Source organism: Gorilla gorilla, chromosome 10, assembly GCF_029281585.2.
Source record: "Gorilla gorilla gorilla isolate KB3781 chromosome 10, NHGRI_mGorGor1-v2.1_pri, whole genome shotgun sequence".
In the NCBI taxonomy this organism is placed as follows: domain Eukaryota; kingdom Metazoa; phylum Chordata; class Mammalia; order Primates; family Hominidae; genus Gorilla; species Gorilla gorilla.
Genome location: NC_073234.2, coordinates 16464577 through 16477813, shown reverse-complemented (window position 1 = coordinate 16477813; position 13237 = coordinate 16464577). Strand labels below are relative to the sequence as shown.

The window sequence follows — 13237 nt, the reverse complement described above, 5'->3', positions numbered from 1 at the left end:
GGGACTATATTATTATAGTAATCTTTAACAAACTCAAAGGAGTTGAGGATTTATATTGTTTTGGTATGATAACTGAAGAGCAAATTGTCCTGCACAAATAAAACACAATGAAAAGTAATATATTGGACCCATACGAAAGACAAGCTCTGCAATTAATCTCAGAAGAAAGCTCATTACCACTATCACATGTGATACTACATAGTAGTCATCACAGTCATAGTTTAGAATATTTATAAAGTATAAATAAATTCTTTCTTTTTTTTTTTTTCCTCGAGATGGAGTCTTGCTCTGTTGCCCAGTATGGAGTGCAGTGGTGTGACCTTGGCTCACTACAACTTCTGCCTCCTGGGTTCACGTGATTCTCCTGCCTCAGCCTCCTGAGTAGCCGGGAGTACAGGTATATACCACCATGCCCAGCTAATTTTTGTATTTTTAGTACAGATGGGATGGGGGTTTCTCCATGTTGGCCAGGCTGGTCTCGAACACCTGACCTCAGGTGATCCGCCCTCCTCGGCCTCCCAAAGTGCCGGGATTACAGGCGTGAGCCACCATACCCAGCCAATAAATTCTTTAAAAATAAATTTTCAGGTTGGGCGCCGTGGCTCACACCTGTAATCCCAGCACTTTGGGGAGGCTGAGGTGGGCAGATCACGAGGTCAAGAGATCGAGACCATCCTGGCCAACATGGTGAAACCCCGTCTCTACTAAAAATACAAAAATTACATGGGCGTGGTGGCGCATGCCTGTAGTCCCAGCTACTCGGGACGCTGAGGCAAGAGAATCTCTTGAACCTGGGAGGCAGAGGTTGCAGTGAGCTGAGATCAAGCCACTGCACTCCAGCCTGGTGACAGAGCAAGACTCCATCTTTAAAAAAAAAAAAAAACAAAACAAAAATAAAAACAGCAATGTGTGGAAAATATACATAAGATGTAAGAACAAAATGCTACTGTCTAAGAGGTGGGGTGAAAGAGAAAAAGATCTCATCTATTCTGACCTCATCTAAGTCACCACACGGATCAAGAGTTGAAGCACTGATATGCTGTTCAAGTGGCACTGTAAGTCAACAGACACATAAAACAAAGGGAATGGAGTTGGGGTGGGGTGGTCAGAAAAGTTAAGTTATTAAATATACATAAATTCTGATTATCTATAGTGTCAATGACAGATATGGTAAAACAAAATTAGTGACTAATAAATCACAGAAATGCATGTAATCTCTCATAGATCTAAATGAAATAAATGAAATACATAAAATGATAAGCTCTAAAGTCTTTTAAGTACAAGAGTTATATCCAAAGCTGGATAATGCTCAATTACTCGTTGTATTATTCTGAAGACCCAATTTGGAGAATTCTACTCCCAGGGCTAACTTTTCACAGCAAGGAACTGTGTAGCAGGGCTGACCCTAAAGTTAAATTCATGTATTTAAAAGCTTCATTTATGAGAATGACTACAAAGATCACTATCTGTATTTTCCTCAATCTTATTTTTCCAACTCCACCTAAGTTTTTCCCAGCTTGTTTTTATCTTCATATAATTCTAGTGAAAACAAAATAATGCTGCTGAAGCAAAAGGCTGCTTTAATTGAGCAAGCTGGTATTTCAAACTTAAGACTTATGAAAATAGGAAATGCAAGAAAAAAATGAATGCCACACACTAAAAATTCTCTGATAGTAGAAAAACTGAGTACAGTTGGCCCTCCTTATTCATGGTTTCCACATCTGTGGATTCAATGAACTGTATATTGAAAATTCAAAAGAGAAAACTGTATCTGTACTGAACACATACAGGATTTTCCCTGTCATTATTATCTAAACAATACAGTATAACAACTGCTTACATAGCACTCACGGTGTATTAGCTATTATAAATAATTTTTACATGTAAATACTATGGGTCATTTTATATTTCTGGAACTTGAGCATCTTCAAATTTTGGTATCCACAGGAGTGTGGGGTCCTGGAACCAACTCCCCAGACAGGGAGGAACAACTGTATTTTGGTTTACATTTGGTTTTAGTTTTCTACAATAAACATATAAAAACTGCATAAACTTTCTTTTTGTAAAGATAAGTTCTTGGCCAGGCATGGTGGCTCACACCTATAATCCCAGCACTTTGGGAGGCCGAGGCAGGTGGATCACCTGAGGTCAGGAGTGCAAGACAGCCTGGCCAACATGGTGAAACCCCGTCTCTACAAAAATTAGCTGGGCATGATGGTGGGTGCCTGTAATCCCAGCTACTTGGGAGGCTGAGGCAGGAGAATCGCTTGAACCCAGGAGGCAGAGGTTGCAGTGAGCCCAGATAGTGCCACTGCACTCCAGCCTGGGTGACTGAGCAAACCTCTGTCTCAAAAAAAAAAAAAAAAAAAGATAATGATAAGTTCTTGCTCTGTTGCCCAGGCTGGAGTGCAGTGGTGGGATTGTGGCTTACTGCAGCCTCAAACTCCTCCTGCCTCAGCCTCCCAAGTAGCTGGGACTACAAGTGTGTGCCACCATGCCCAGCTAATTTTTTGCCTTTTTGGAGAAACAAAGTCTTGCTATGTTGCCCAGGCTAATCTTGAACTGCTGGGCTCAACCAATCCTCCTACCTTGGCCTCCCAAAGTGCTGGGATTACTGGCATGAGCTAACACAATTGGCCCTTCTGATTATTTTGTTGGCATTTTAAAAGTCTAGGGCCAGGTGCGGTGGCTCAAACCTGTAGTCCCAGCACTTTGGGAGGCTGAGGCAGGAGGATCGTTTGAGCCCAGCTGTTTGAGACCAGCATGGGCACAAAGCAAGACCCTGTCTCTCCAAAGAGACAAAAAACTAGTGGGGTGTGGTAGCACATACGCCTGTAGTCCACCTACTCAGGAGGCTGGGCCAGAGGATCATTTCAGCCCGGGAGGTAAAGGCTGCAGTGAGCCATGATCGTGCCACTGCACTCTAGCCTGGGTGACACAGTGAGACCCTGTCTCAAAAAAAAAGTTCCTTCTTCCATAAGCACATACATTTCAGGGGAATGTATGTAGCCTACTGGCAATAAAACTATGTATTAATTTAACAAAGCAAATGTATACTGATTCTTCTGTTTTAATCTAGCATAGGCACATTGAAAGGACAAAAACATTTAACAATAAAAGACATTCACTGTGAACTGGACAAGTAGAAGTAGTTCTGAGCTTCAGGTTTCCTGTCTAGCCAATAATGATAACACCTGTCCAACTGAATTCAAATGTCGTATCTGGGTTCAAAGCTCTTTGAAGTATTAAGTTTGCTGACCCAAGGCTACCTCTGAGTATAAAGGCAATCACCAAAGATAATAAAGGAAGGAAAATCTTTTCTTGAACCTGCTTTCATCCTTGATTATCCTTAATAATAATCCTCTTGTTAATCCTATCCCTGCAAACATATATGAATTCATGACTTTACAAATAGGAATACTTACTGAGCAAAAGATATTAAGATATAGCAAAACCAATAACTGTGCATAATACAACCTTAAATTTGGTAGGTTATGCTGCTTTTTCAACCTATAGCCAAGAGTTTTGTATAGAAAATTCCATACCAATGCTATACCACATATTTAGATACTACTACTGCCTTAAAAAATGTACCATAGGTGCCAAGTTAGCCAATAAAACTGAGACACACCTTACCAGTCCAGTAGCTGGTATTAAAAGATTAAGACTGCTTAATGCTACCCACTTAAATACTGAAAAATATAACAAGGAATTTTACCAGTCAGCAACCATCAATAAGCCAGGATTATTAAAATACCTAGCTGAGGTATTCTGAATCATTTAAGAAGCAAGCATATACAGGTATTGTATATTAAAAGTAAATGTGTACATGGAATGATTATGAAACCTCACCGATCCTAAAAGTGACCCACAGAAAAGTCATCTGGGACATGTAATAGAAAGCTGTTTAAAATAAATACAAAATTACAGCTTTTAAAATATAGGTTTCTCGTTCTTAAGACATGAGAACTCAATGTAATTTTTATAACTGATAATTTTTGAAAGGTGAACTAGATTATTCTTAAACACGATTTTAAGCACCAGACAGAACAAAGTAATGATAACAAGATGTTTTCATGATAAAAGAAGAAAAAAGAACTAAGCTAGATAAATTGGGTTACTATCTTACACAGAACAAAACTAGAGTTTGTTAAGGACATAGAGCCCTCTCATTCCACTCCTCCAGAGCCAACAACTCACTGGCTCTACAGATATTTTTCTCTTACTTTTCTAATTCGCAAGAGTTATCTTTAGGCAGTAGTGTCATATGTTTTTTGACATGGGACAGTAGCTTATTTTTCTTCATTAAATATAAGTATTTCTTGAATATCTACTGTACACTCGTTACAAAACACAAAGGCCACTTCTGCACAATTTTAAATGGGGTACAAAAAATGAACAACTGTAACTCTATAATAGCACATTGAGAGTCCGATATAAGACAAATGTTTATCAAATTTTATGTTGTATTATTTGAACTAAAAAAACCCCACAAAAACATATGCACATTTTATAGGCTGACTTCTCATTTGAATTCTATATACTATGTTTTGCCAACTAATCTGCTAGAAAAATAAAAGTGAGTCATAATACAGAATTCTCTGACTCAATCTTTCAGATCCTAAAAATTGTCAGCACTTGCTTCTTAAAAGCTTATGCTTCAAATGTGGTAGCGTAACATTAACATTAACTCTTAATAAAGGTAAACTTTTCCCTAACCATCCAGAATTAACAAAAGCCTACCCCCTCCTCACACAGAATACACCATAAATTCACTAAATTATAGAACTCTAAATATTTTTAAAGCATTCTCAAGTTAACAATTTCAATACTTTAACTGAAAGTTAACAATTTCAATATTGGAAACTTTCTACCAATATCACCAAAAAGGCTACAATATAAACTGTTACATATACTGGAAATTCTTACCTACCTCATTTATACAATCCTTTTGAGGGCAGCAGCAGCAATGAGAATTTATGATGACAAATACTGAGCAAAAATCTTTCTTTTTAATATCCATCAGAAAAGGCAAAACAGATTTCTTATTGGAGGAAAATGAAGGAAAAAATGTCTCTGACGTACATCAACCCACAGCATAAGGAAGGCAGACATCAAAGTCAGACTGAAACACAGTTTCTTGTTTAACACTAGCCATGCTTCCCCAACTCTCAGACAGGAATTTGCTCTACTCAGCCAACAACAGATTTATTCTAGATGGACAAAACTGCATGCCCAACAGCAGGAAAACTATTCTGTTAATATTCCTTCCGCTTCTCTGCCAACAGTAATAGATCCTGGACAAGCAAAATGGGATTTTTACTTGCTCAATGCTCCACCTACTTTGCGCACAGTTTCTATCTCCTGGACCTATCAAAACCTTTCTTGGATGCTTAACTCTATGTACACTAGAAACCCACTTACCAAAAACACTCCCTTCCTCCAATCATTTTGAAAGTGTACTTTAAAAGAAAAAAGGGATTGAGTTCAATGAACAAAGTGTAAACTCAGAATATGTAGCCAAACGAACACTGGACAGGGAATCACAATACTGGGGCTGGGTTCTCAGTTCAATCCATCACATACTATGTTTGCATGACCTGGACCATATCCCTTAAATTCGTTTTTAAAGTGGAGATAATAGTTCCTCTGTTCACCTAATTTAAAAGGCAGTGATATTAAGGTAGACTACTTTACTACTCTTTCACAGAACATTTTTTAAAAATCAACAGTATTACTACAAGGCTACAGTAACCAAAACAGCATGGTACTGGTACCAAAGCAGAGATATAGACCAAAGGAACAGAACAGAGCCCTCAGAAATAACACCACATATCTACAACCATCTGATCTTTGACAAACCTGACAAAAACAAGAAATAGGGAAAGGATTCCCTATCTAATAAATGGTGCTGGGAAAACTGGCTAGCCATATGTAGAAAGCTGAAACTGGATCCCTTCCTTACACCTTATACAAAAATTAATTCAAGATGGATTAAAGACTTAAATGTTAGACCTAAAACCATAAAAACCCTAGAAGAAAACCTAGGCGGTACCATTCAGGACATAGGCATGGGTAAGGACTTCATGTCTAAAACACCAAAAGCAATGGCAACAAAAGCCAAAATTGACAAATGGGATCTAATTAAACTAAAGAGCTTCTGCACAGCAAAAGAAACTACCATCAGAGTGAACAGGCAACCTACAGAATGGGAGAAAATTTTTGCAATCTACTCATCTGACAAAGGGCTAATATCCAGAATCTACAATGAACTCAAACAAATTTACAAGAAAAAAAATCAAACAACCCCATCAAAAAGTGGGCAAAGGTTATGAACAGACACTTCTCAAAAGAAGACATTTATGCAGCTAAAAGACACATGAAAAAATGCTCATCATCACTGGCCATCAGAGAAATGCAAATCAAAACCACAATGAGATACCATCTTACACCAGTTAGAATGGCGATCATTAAAAAGTCAGGAAACAACAGATGCTGGACAGGATGTGGAGAAATAGGAACACTTTTACACTGTTGGAGGGACTGTAAACTAGTTCAACCATTGTGGAAGTCAGTGTGGCGATTCCTCAGGGATCTAGAACTAGAAATACCATTTGACCCAGCCATCCCATTACTGGGTATATACCCAAAGGATTATAAATCATGCTGCTATAAAGACACATGCACATGTATGTTTATTGTGGCAGTATTCACAATAGCAAAGACTTGGAACTAATCCAAATGTCCAACAATGATAGACTGGATTAAGAAAATGTGGCACATATACACCATGGAATACTATGCAGCCATAAAAAAGGATGAGTTCATGTCCTTTGTAGGGACATGGATGAAGCTGGAAACCATCATTCTCAGCAAACTATCGCAAGGACAAAAAACCAAACACCACATGTTCTCACTCATAGGTGGGAATTGAACAATGAGAACACATGGACACAGGAAGGGGAACATCACACACCGGGGCCTGTTGTGGGGTGGGGGTAGGGGGGAGGGATAGCATTAGGAGATATACCTAATGTTAAATGATGAGTTAATGGGTGCAGCACACCAACATGGCACATGTATACATATGTAACTAACCTGCATGTTGTGCACATGTACCCTAAAACTTAAAGTATAATAAAAAAAAATCAACAGTATTTATGTACACAAGTGGTACAAATTTTTTGCCTCTTCTTCTCCCTCCTATAAAAGTCTCAAAATTAAGACATTCCATTTGCCAGGAAGATCTCATAGACCCAAATAAAAACTACTTTAATTTTAGTGATTAAGGGAAAGTTTTTCTTCAGGGCATTAACAAAGATTGTAGAAACAGCATTGCTCATTGCTTTGTTGTAATGGGTAACAGATTAAAGTCCTCTCTCCCTTGTAATTTTGTAAGCTTGAATCCTGATCAAGACAGTGAATGCTAAGGCTTCAATTACCAACAGTACATAAGATAATGGCTTGGAAGCTGTTTGGAAGTAATACATCTAAAGGTTAGAAATGCTACTAATTCTAACAAGCTATCTCAAAGCAACTACCACTAATCTCTGGCTCAACACAATTTGTTACTACTAAGTAGCCTAGGATGTCAGGTATTGCTCAGAAATGCAGCAATGTGTGCTGCAAAAGTGCAGCCTACCTCTAACTTAACTGTATGAGCAAGCCTGTGTAGGACCATGCTTGGCTAAATGAAAGAGCTAGAAAACAAGTGCTGCATGTCCTGCCTCAAAGGTCCATCAGATATAAAGATGTGGGTAGTTTTAAAACTCTATTAGGCAACAAATAAACCAAACTGAGGGGGCTTTTGGGGCTTGAGGAGGCAAAGGTATGATGTAGGCACAAATATCTAGATTCTATAAAGAGCAACCTTTTCTATAAATCAAAATAAGAGTTTTCAATATATACAACAAAAATACCATTCACAGATAACAGTTTACATATCTAAACTTATTCCTCTTTCTCTCAAAGTCAGTGCCTTTCTCTGGATTTCCCCTATTTCTTTCAATCGTGTCATTATTTCCATAGTCCAGAGAAGAAACCTTAGTCATCATTGGATGCTTCTTCCCCCACAATATTTAAGTACTACTATTATTCTCTATGGGCTCTTAACACAAAGATAAAGTTAAAAACAACTGGGAAATGGTTTTGTGACTAGTATTCTTACTCTTCTCCAACAGCCAAAGATCTCTGACCAAGCAAAAAAAAAAAAAAAAAAAAAAAAAGGTTTTTACTGGCTTCTTCGCTGCCTCACAAGTCATTGTTTTTGTATTACAAAAGTAACCATCAAAGTTCTGATTTCTAATACCTCATCTCTTTAAGCCTAGTCCAATTTAAGATGGGCCTCATATTTCCATTCTCTTCATCTCCAATTTGTGTTTTACATTGTGGCTAGCTCCAACCATCTGACTCCATTTAAGCATCTGACATTTAACCATTTCCAATCATCTGGTATCATTTAACTCATAATCACACTGCTCAAGAACGGTTAATAGTTCTCCACACCTACTAAATGATCACAGGATCACAGATCTAGAATGAACCAGATTAAGAGTCCTTCCTTGTTCAAATGACAGAAATGTTAATTCTATGTCAAAGTTAGAATTAATCCATTAGCCAGCCAGGCGTGGTGGCTCACGCCTGTAATCCCAACACTTTGGGGGGCCGAAGCTGGCAGATCACGAGGAGGTCAAGAAAGACCATCCTAGCCAACATGGTGAAACCCCGTCTCTACTAAAAACACAAACATTAGCTGGGCATGTTGGCACATGCCTGTAGTCCCAGCTATTCCGGAGGCTGAGTCAGGAGTTATCACTTAAACCTGGGAGGCGGAGGTTGCAGTGAGCCAAGATCATGCCACTGCACTCCAGCCTGACGACAGAGTGAGACTATATCTCAAAAAAAAAAAAAAAAAGAGAATTAATCCATTAATTCAACTAGTTGACTATGGAGTGTCTCATCTAGTCTAACAGCTATCAGGCAATCTGCTAGATACACTGCACCACCTTCACCACCTAGAAGATAAATATAATTTATACTCCAGTTAAGTACGGGACGAATCAATGGTAAAACAAAAACTAGAATCCAGATTTTCCAGCATCTAGTTTAATGTTATTTCTGGTCCATGTTATTGTGCTTTTAAAAGTGGTGTGAAAATCATAATCTAACTTCCACCCACATCTTTACCCAATCTCCCCAAAGTAAGTTCAGTCAAACTGGTTACTTGTTCACTGAATACTTTAGTGAACACTTCTACCAACAAGAATACTTTTCCTATTCTGCCCCCTTTTTTCAGTCAACTGAGTCTTATGCTTCTTTCAAGGTATACCTCAAATCATATATACATATGATCCATTAGAGAAAGTAGCAATTACAAAGTATCTATATGAATCCTTTAGCATTTAGGTTATTTACAGTATATCAGAAAACTCAGTACTGCTGTATTTAAATATGGAAAACAATCTTTCTATATCCTTTGTTTTTATTCTGTAGTCTACTGCCTTGTGAATTACAGATCAATATTCAGGGTAGGTAAGTAAGGTCAGCTTTTTTGAGGAATTCTGAAATAATGATTTAAGAATTATTATTTAGTACCTAAAACACTGAGAATGCTACCACCTTTAATCTTAATCAAATCACAGTAGAATAATGAAATGCTTCTGAAAATCATGCAAAATGTTGCTAAGATATAGCCCCCCAGTACTGGAACTTTTCTTTTACAATTATAACCTAAATTTGCTGGATGGACATAGAAACAAAATTTATTAAGGAACCAGTTCAGCTAATTCCAGTAGATTTTCACTGATAGCACAACAAATTCTAGCTGCTAAAGAAATAAATACAAAGTTTCCTTCAACTTTTCAAACACCATCTAATCAGGAATCAGTCTCACTTGTTTCAGTAAAAAGGTAGGGTGAATTGCAATCTGTTATATAAAAACTAAAAGGAATTTTACCCTAATGGCTTTAGTTCTGTTTTTTCCCAGACAAAATGTTCAAACCTTGCAATCCAAAAGCTAATGGAATCAGTGACAAAGTCAAATTACACAAACAAAGTAATTAAAAATCCCCATTATTTCTAACTTGGTTGTTATAGGGCTGGATTCAGCCAGATTCTTACAGTTATGAACCATTAGTTTACAGGAATTTGAACATACCTTATGATCCCATTGGAAAACAAGCCTCTTCGAACTCCCTACCAAATCAAGCTAGCTCTATCAAAGAAATTAACTTACTCATGATTCCCCAAGGCTCGTTACTCTCTGAATACATGAAAGCTTGTGTACTGCTCCAGTTCAAACGCACTATCCTTCATATAAAAAGTTGATATCATTGCTTGCTACGGTTTTTATTATTTTAAAAGCACACCAAAGTTGTGCTAAATATATTCCTACTTTTACTTGGATCTTCTCATTATCAGTGGCATAGATTTTCATGATAACTGGGTCAAGACTACAAGTATAGCATACAATTAATAAGTTTTTCTCTGTTAAACAGGGGGAATGAACCTTTACTCAGAGCTCAAAACTGCAGTACCAGACTTTTGTTACTCACATCTCCTAAACTTTTTACCCTCAGTTTTCCTTGCGGTCTAGAAAACAGGTTAAAAACAAAACAAAAAAGAGGTAAAGGAAAATAATGTTAATGTTTGTATTAGTATCATGTTAACAGAACCTTGGTTTCTGACTACTATTATTTCTCCTGCATGTCCTTAGGCAAAATGCTTAAACTCTGAGTCTATTTTCTTACCTGTGAAATGAAGACATTATCTACTTATCATGATATAAAAGATTAAAACAGTATATGTAAAGCACTTTGCAAGGTGATCGAGAAGATTACAAATAAATGTTAGCTTGTTCTCCCATTTAAAGCTTGATTTTATGTGACACTTACGAAGCACATTTAAATTAATGCAATTTGCTGAATGTCACTGGTTAAAATAACATAAAAAGAGACACCTTATTTCACTACTAAATATGTATTAATAATAATGATGTTGATGATAATGGTGATACCTATTAGGTACTGATTGATAACCGTATGCCAGGCACTTTGCCTTTCTCATTTAATCTTCACAAATACTTTAGGCTCAGAGAAGTAAATAATTTGCTCAAGGTCTCACAGCTAGGCAATGACACTGCCGGAATTTGAAAGGAAGCAGATCCAACTCCAGAGCCTATTTCTTCCACCTAAAAAGGCAATCCTGAGCTGTTAAATACAAACTCTTCTTTGTATCCTTTTTCTAAGTTAGTACTAAATCTACAGAAGGTGGAGAGTGGTTTACTGGTTACTAATAGCCAGGGTATACACAATAGACCTGGGATGAAAACCAGAAATCTAGAGTGGCTGGGGTCTGTGGGTGTGTTTGTATCAGGAAGCCTTAGGATCTCTTCCAATGGATAACCACGCATGTTTCTTTAATAAGTATGCAATTGTTAAGCAGACAGACACTAACATATTTTAAAATTAGTTAAATTTACTAACTAAAAATTTAAATTGCAAGCTGACTTAAGAGAAGGTACAATATCTCAAGGCCTATTTCAACACAGAATCATCATTATTGCTTATATAATTATATAAATTATATTATCTAAGAACTTATTTAAATCCTCCACATTTATCTCAGCACCCAAAACATAAGAAAACTTTTAGGAAAGTAACAAAGACCACAGCCCTTTTTATTCTTTACTAGAAGCCAGAAGATGGGAATGGAGATTGGTAAAATCTAGACAGTATTTCCTAGGCAAGAAGTATGGTAATGGACAGTGCAGAATTCAGGACTGTAGAGCATACACAACTAAATTTTCATAGCTTAGAGGAAAAATAAAGCACAAATGCATGCCACCTGCGGCATCCTTAGAAACTAAGGATTCTAGCACAGTTCCAATGGACTTACTCTTCAAGTTTTTATTCCACATTTTCTACAGCTTGATTTACCAGTTTTCCTTTTTAAAAAGCAACAACCAGGCCTGGTGTGGTCGTTCACGCCTGTAATCCCAGAACTTTGGGAGGCCGGGGCTGGTGGATTGCTAGAGGTCAGGAGTTCGAGACCAGCCTGGCCAACATGGTGAAACCCCCATCTCTACCAGAAAATACATGTTAGCCGGCTGTGGTGGCACATGCCTGTTGTCCCTCCCAGTTACTTGGGAGGTTGAAGTGGGAGAATCACTTGAACCCAGGAGGCGGAGGTTGCAGGGAGCCAAGATCGCACCACTGCACTCCAGCCTGGGTAACAGAGCAAGACCCCGTCTCAAAAAAAAATAAAATAAAATAAAGAAAAATTTTAAAAAGCAACAACCAAAAAGGCAGAAAAAATGCAAAATTGCATATAAATGCTATAATAATATAATTTTTAAGTCAAATTGGTTACTTATAATGCTACTTAAAAGTTTACATGAATGACTGAACAATAGTTTATTTAAATAACATTTTGGTATTATACTATATAGCCTACTTTTTATTTAATTAACCAAATAAAGGTACATGGAACTGAAAAAGACCTTAAGGGATTACTGACCCAGCTCATACTTCTCAAACTTTAATGTACATATGAATCACCCTTGGACTATGTAAAATGCAGATTTTAACAGGCCTGGAATGGGGCCAAAATTTTACATTAAATACAAGCACCCTGAGATGCTGATTCTGTTGGTCTGAGGACTGCACTTTGCATGGTTGGTTTGCTAAAACTGTGGTTCTCAAAGGCGTGGTATAAAGACCCTTCAGGGTCCTCAATATCCTTTCTTGTGGTCTATAAAGTATTTCCTTTTGCAACTACATATCTGCATGAGGCCAGATTTTCTTCATATACTTCAACCCAAACAGCATATTGTAACAGACTGAACAGAAAAGCAGATATGAGAATTTAGCAATCTTCTTTTAGACTAGACATTAGATTTGCAAAAATGTGGAAATGCCCCTCTTCTCAATAAGTTTTTAAAATTTGTTTTGGAAAATAGTTATTTGTCATAAAAATGTTATTGATACCAACATATACAGGGCTTATGTTATTTATCATTTTTAAATGCTTTTGCAAATTCTATTTTAATTTATAATACAGTAAAGTAGATAGAACACAAGTAAATAAAAGCTCTTTGGGGTCCTCAATAACTTTTAAGAGTGTAAAGGATTACTGATACCATGCTGAACTAATCACTCAAGCCTGGGCCAGGCGTGGTCGCTCACACCTGTAATCCCAGCACTTTGGGAGGCCGAGGTGGGTGGATCACTTGACCTCA

General features: G+C 37.3%; 1 protein-coding gene across 33 annotated transcripts in view; it reads right to left on the bottom strand.

Moving 5' to 3' along the window:
- The window catches only part of WNK1 (WNK lysine deficient protein kinase 1), a 158802-nt gene that overhangs the window by 54736 nt on the left and 90829 nt on the right, over positions 1-13237 (bottom strand). The gene's annotated exons all lie outside the window — the stretch shown is intronic.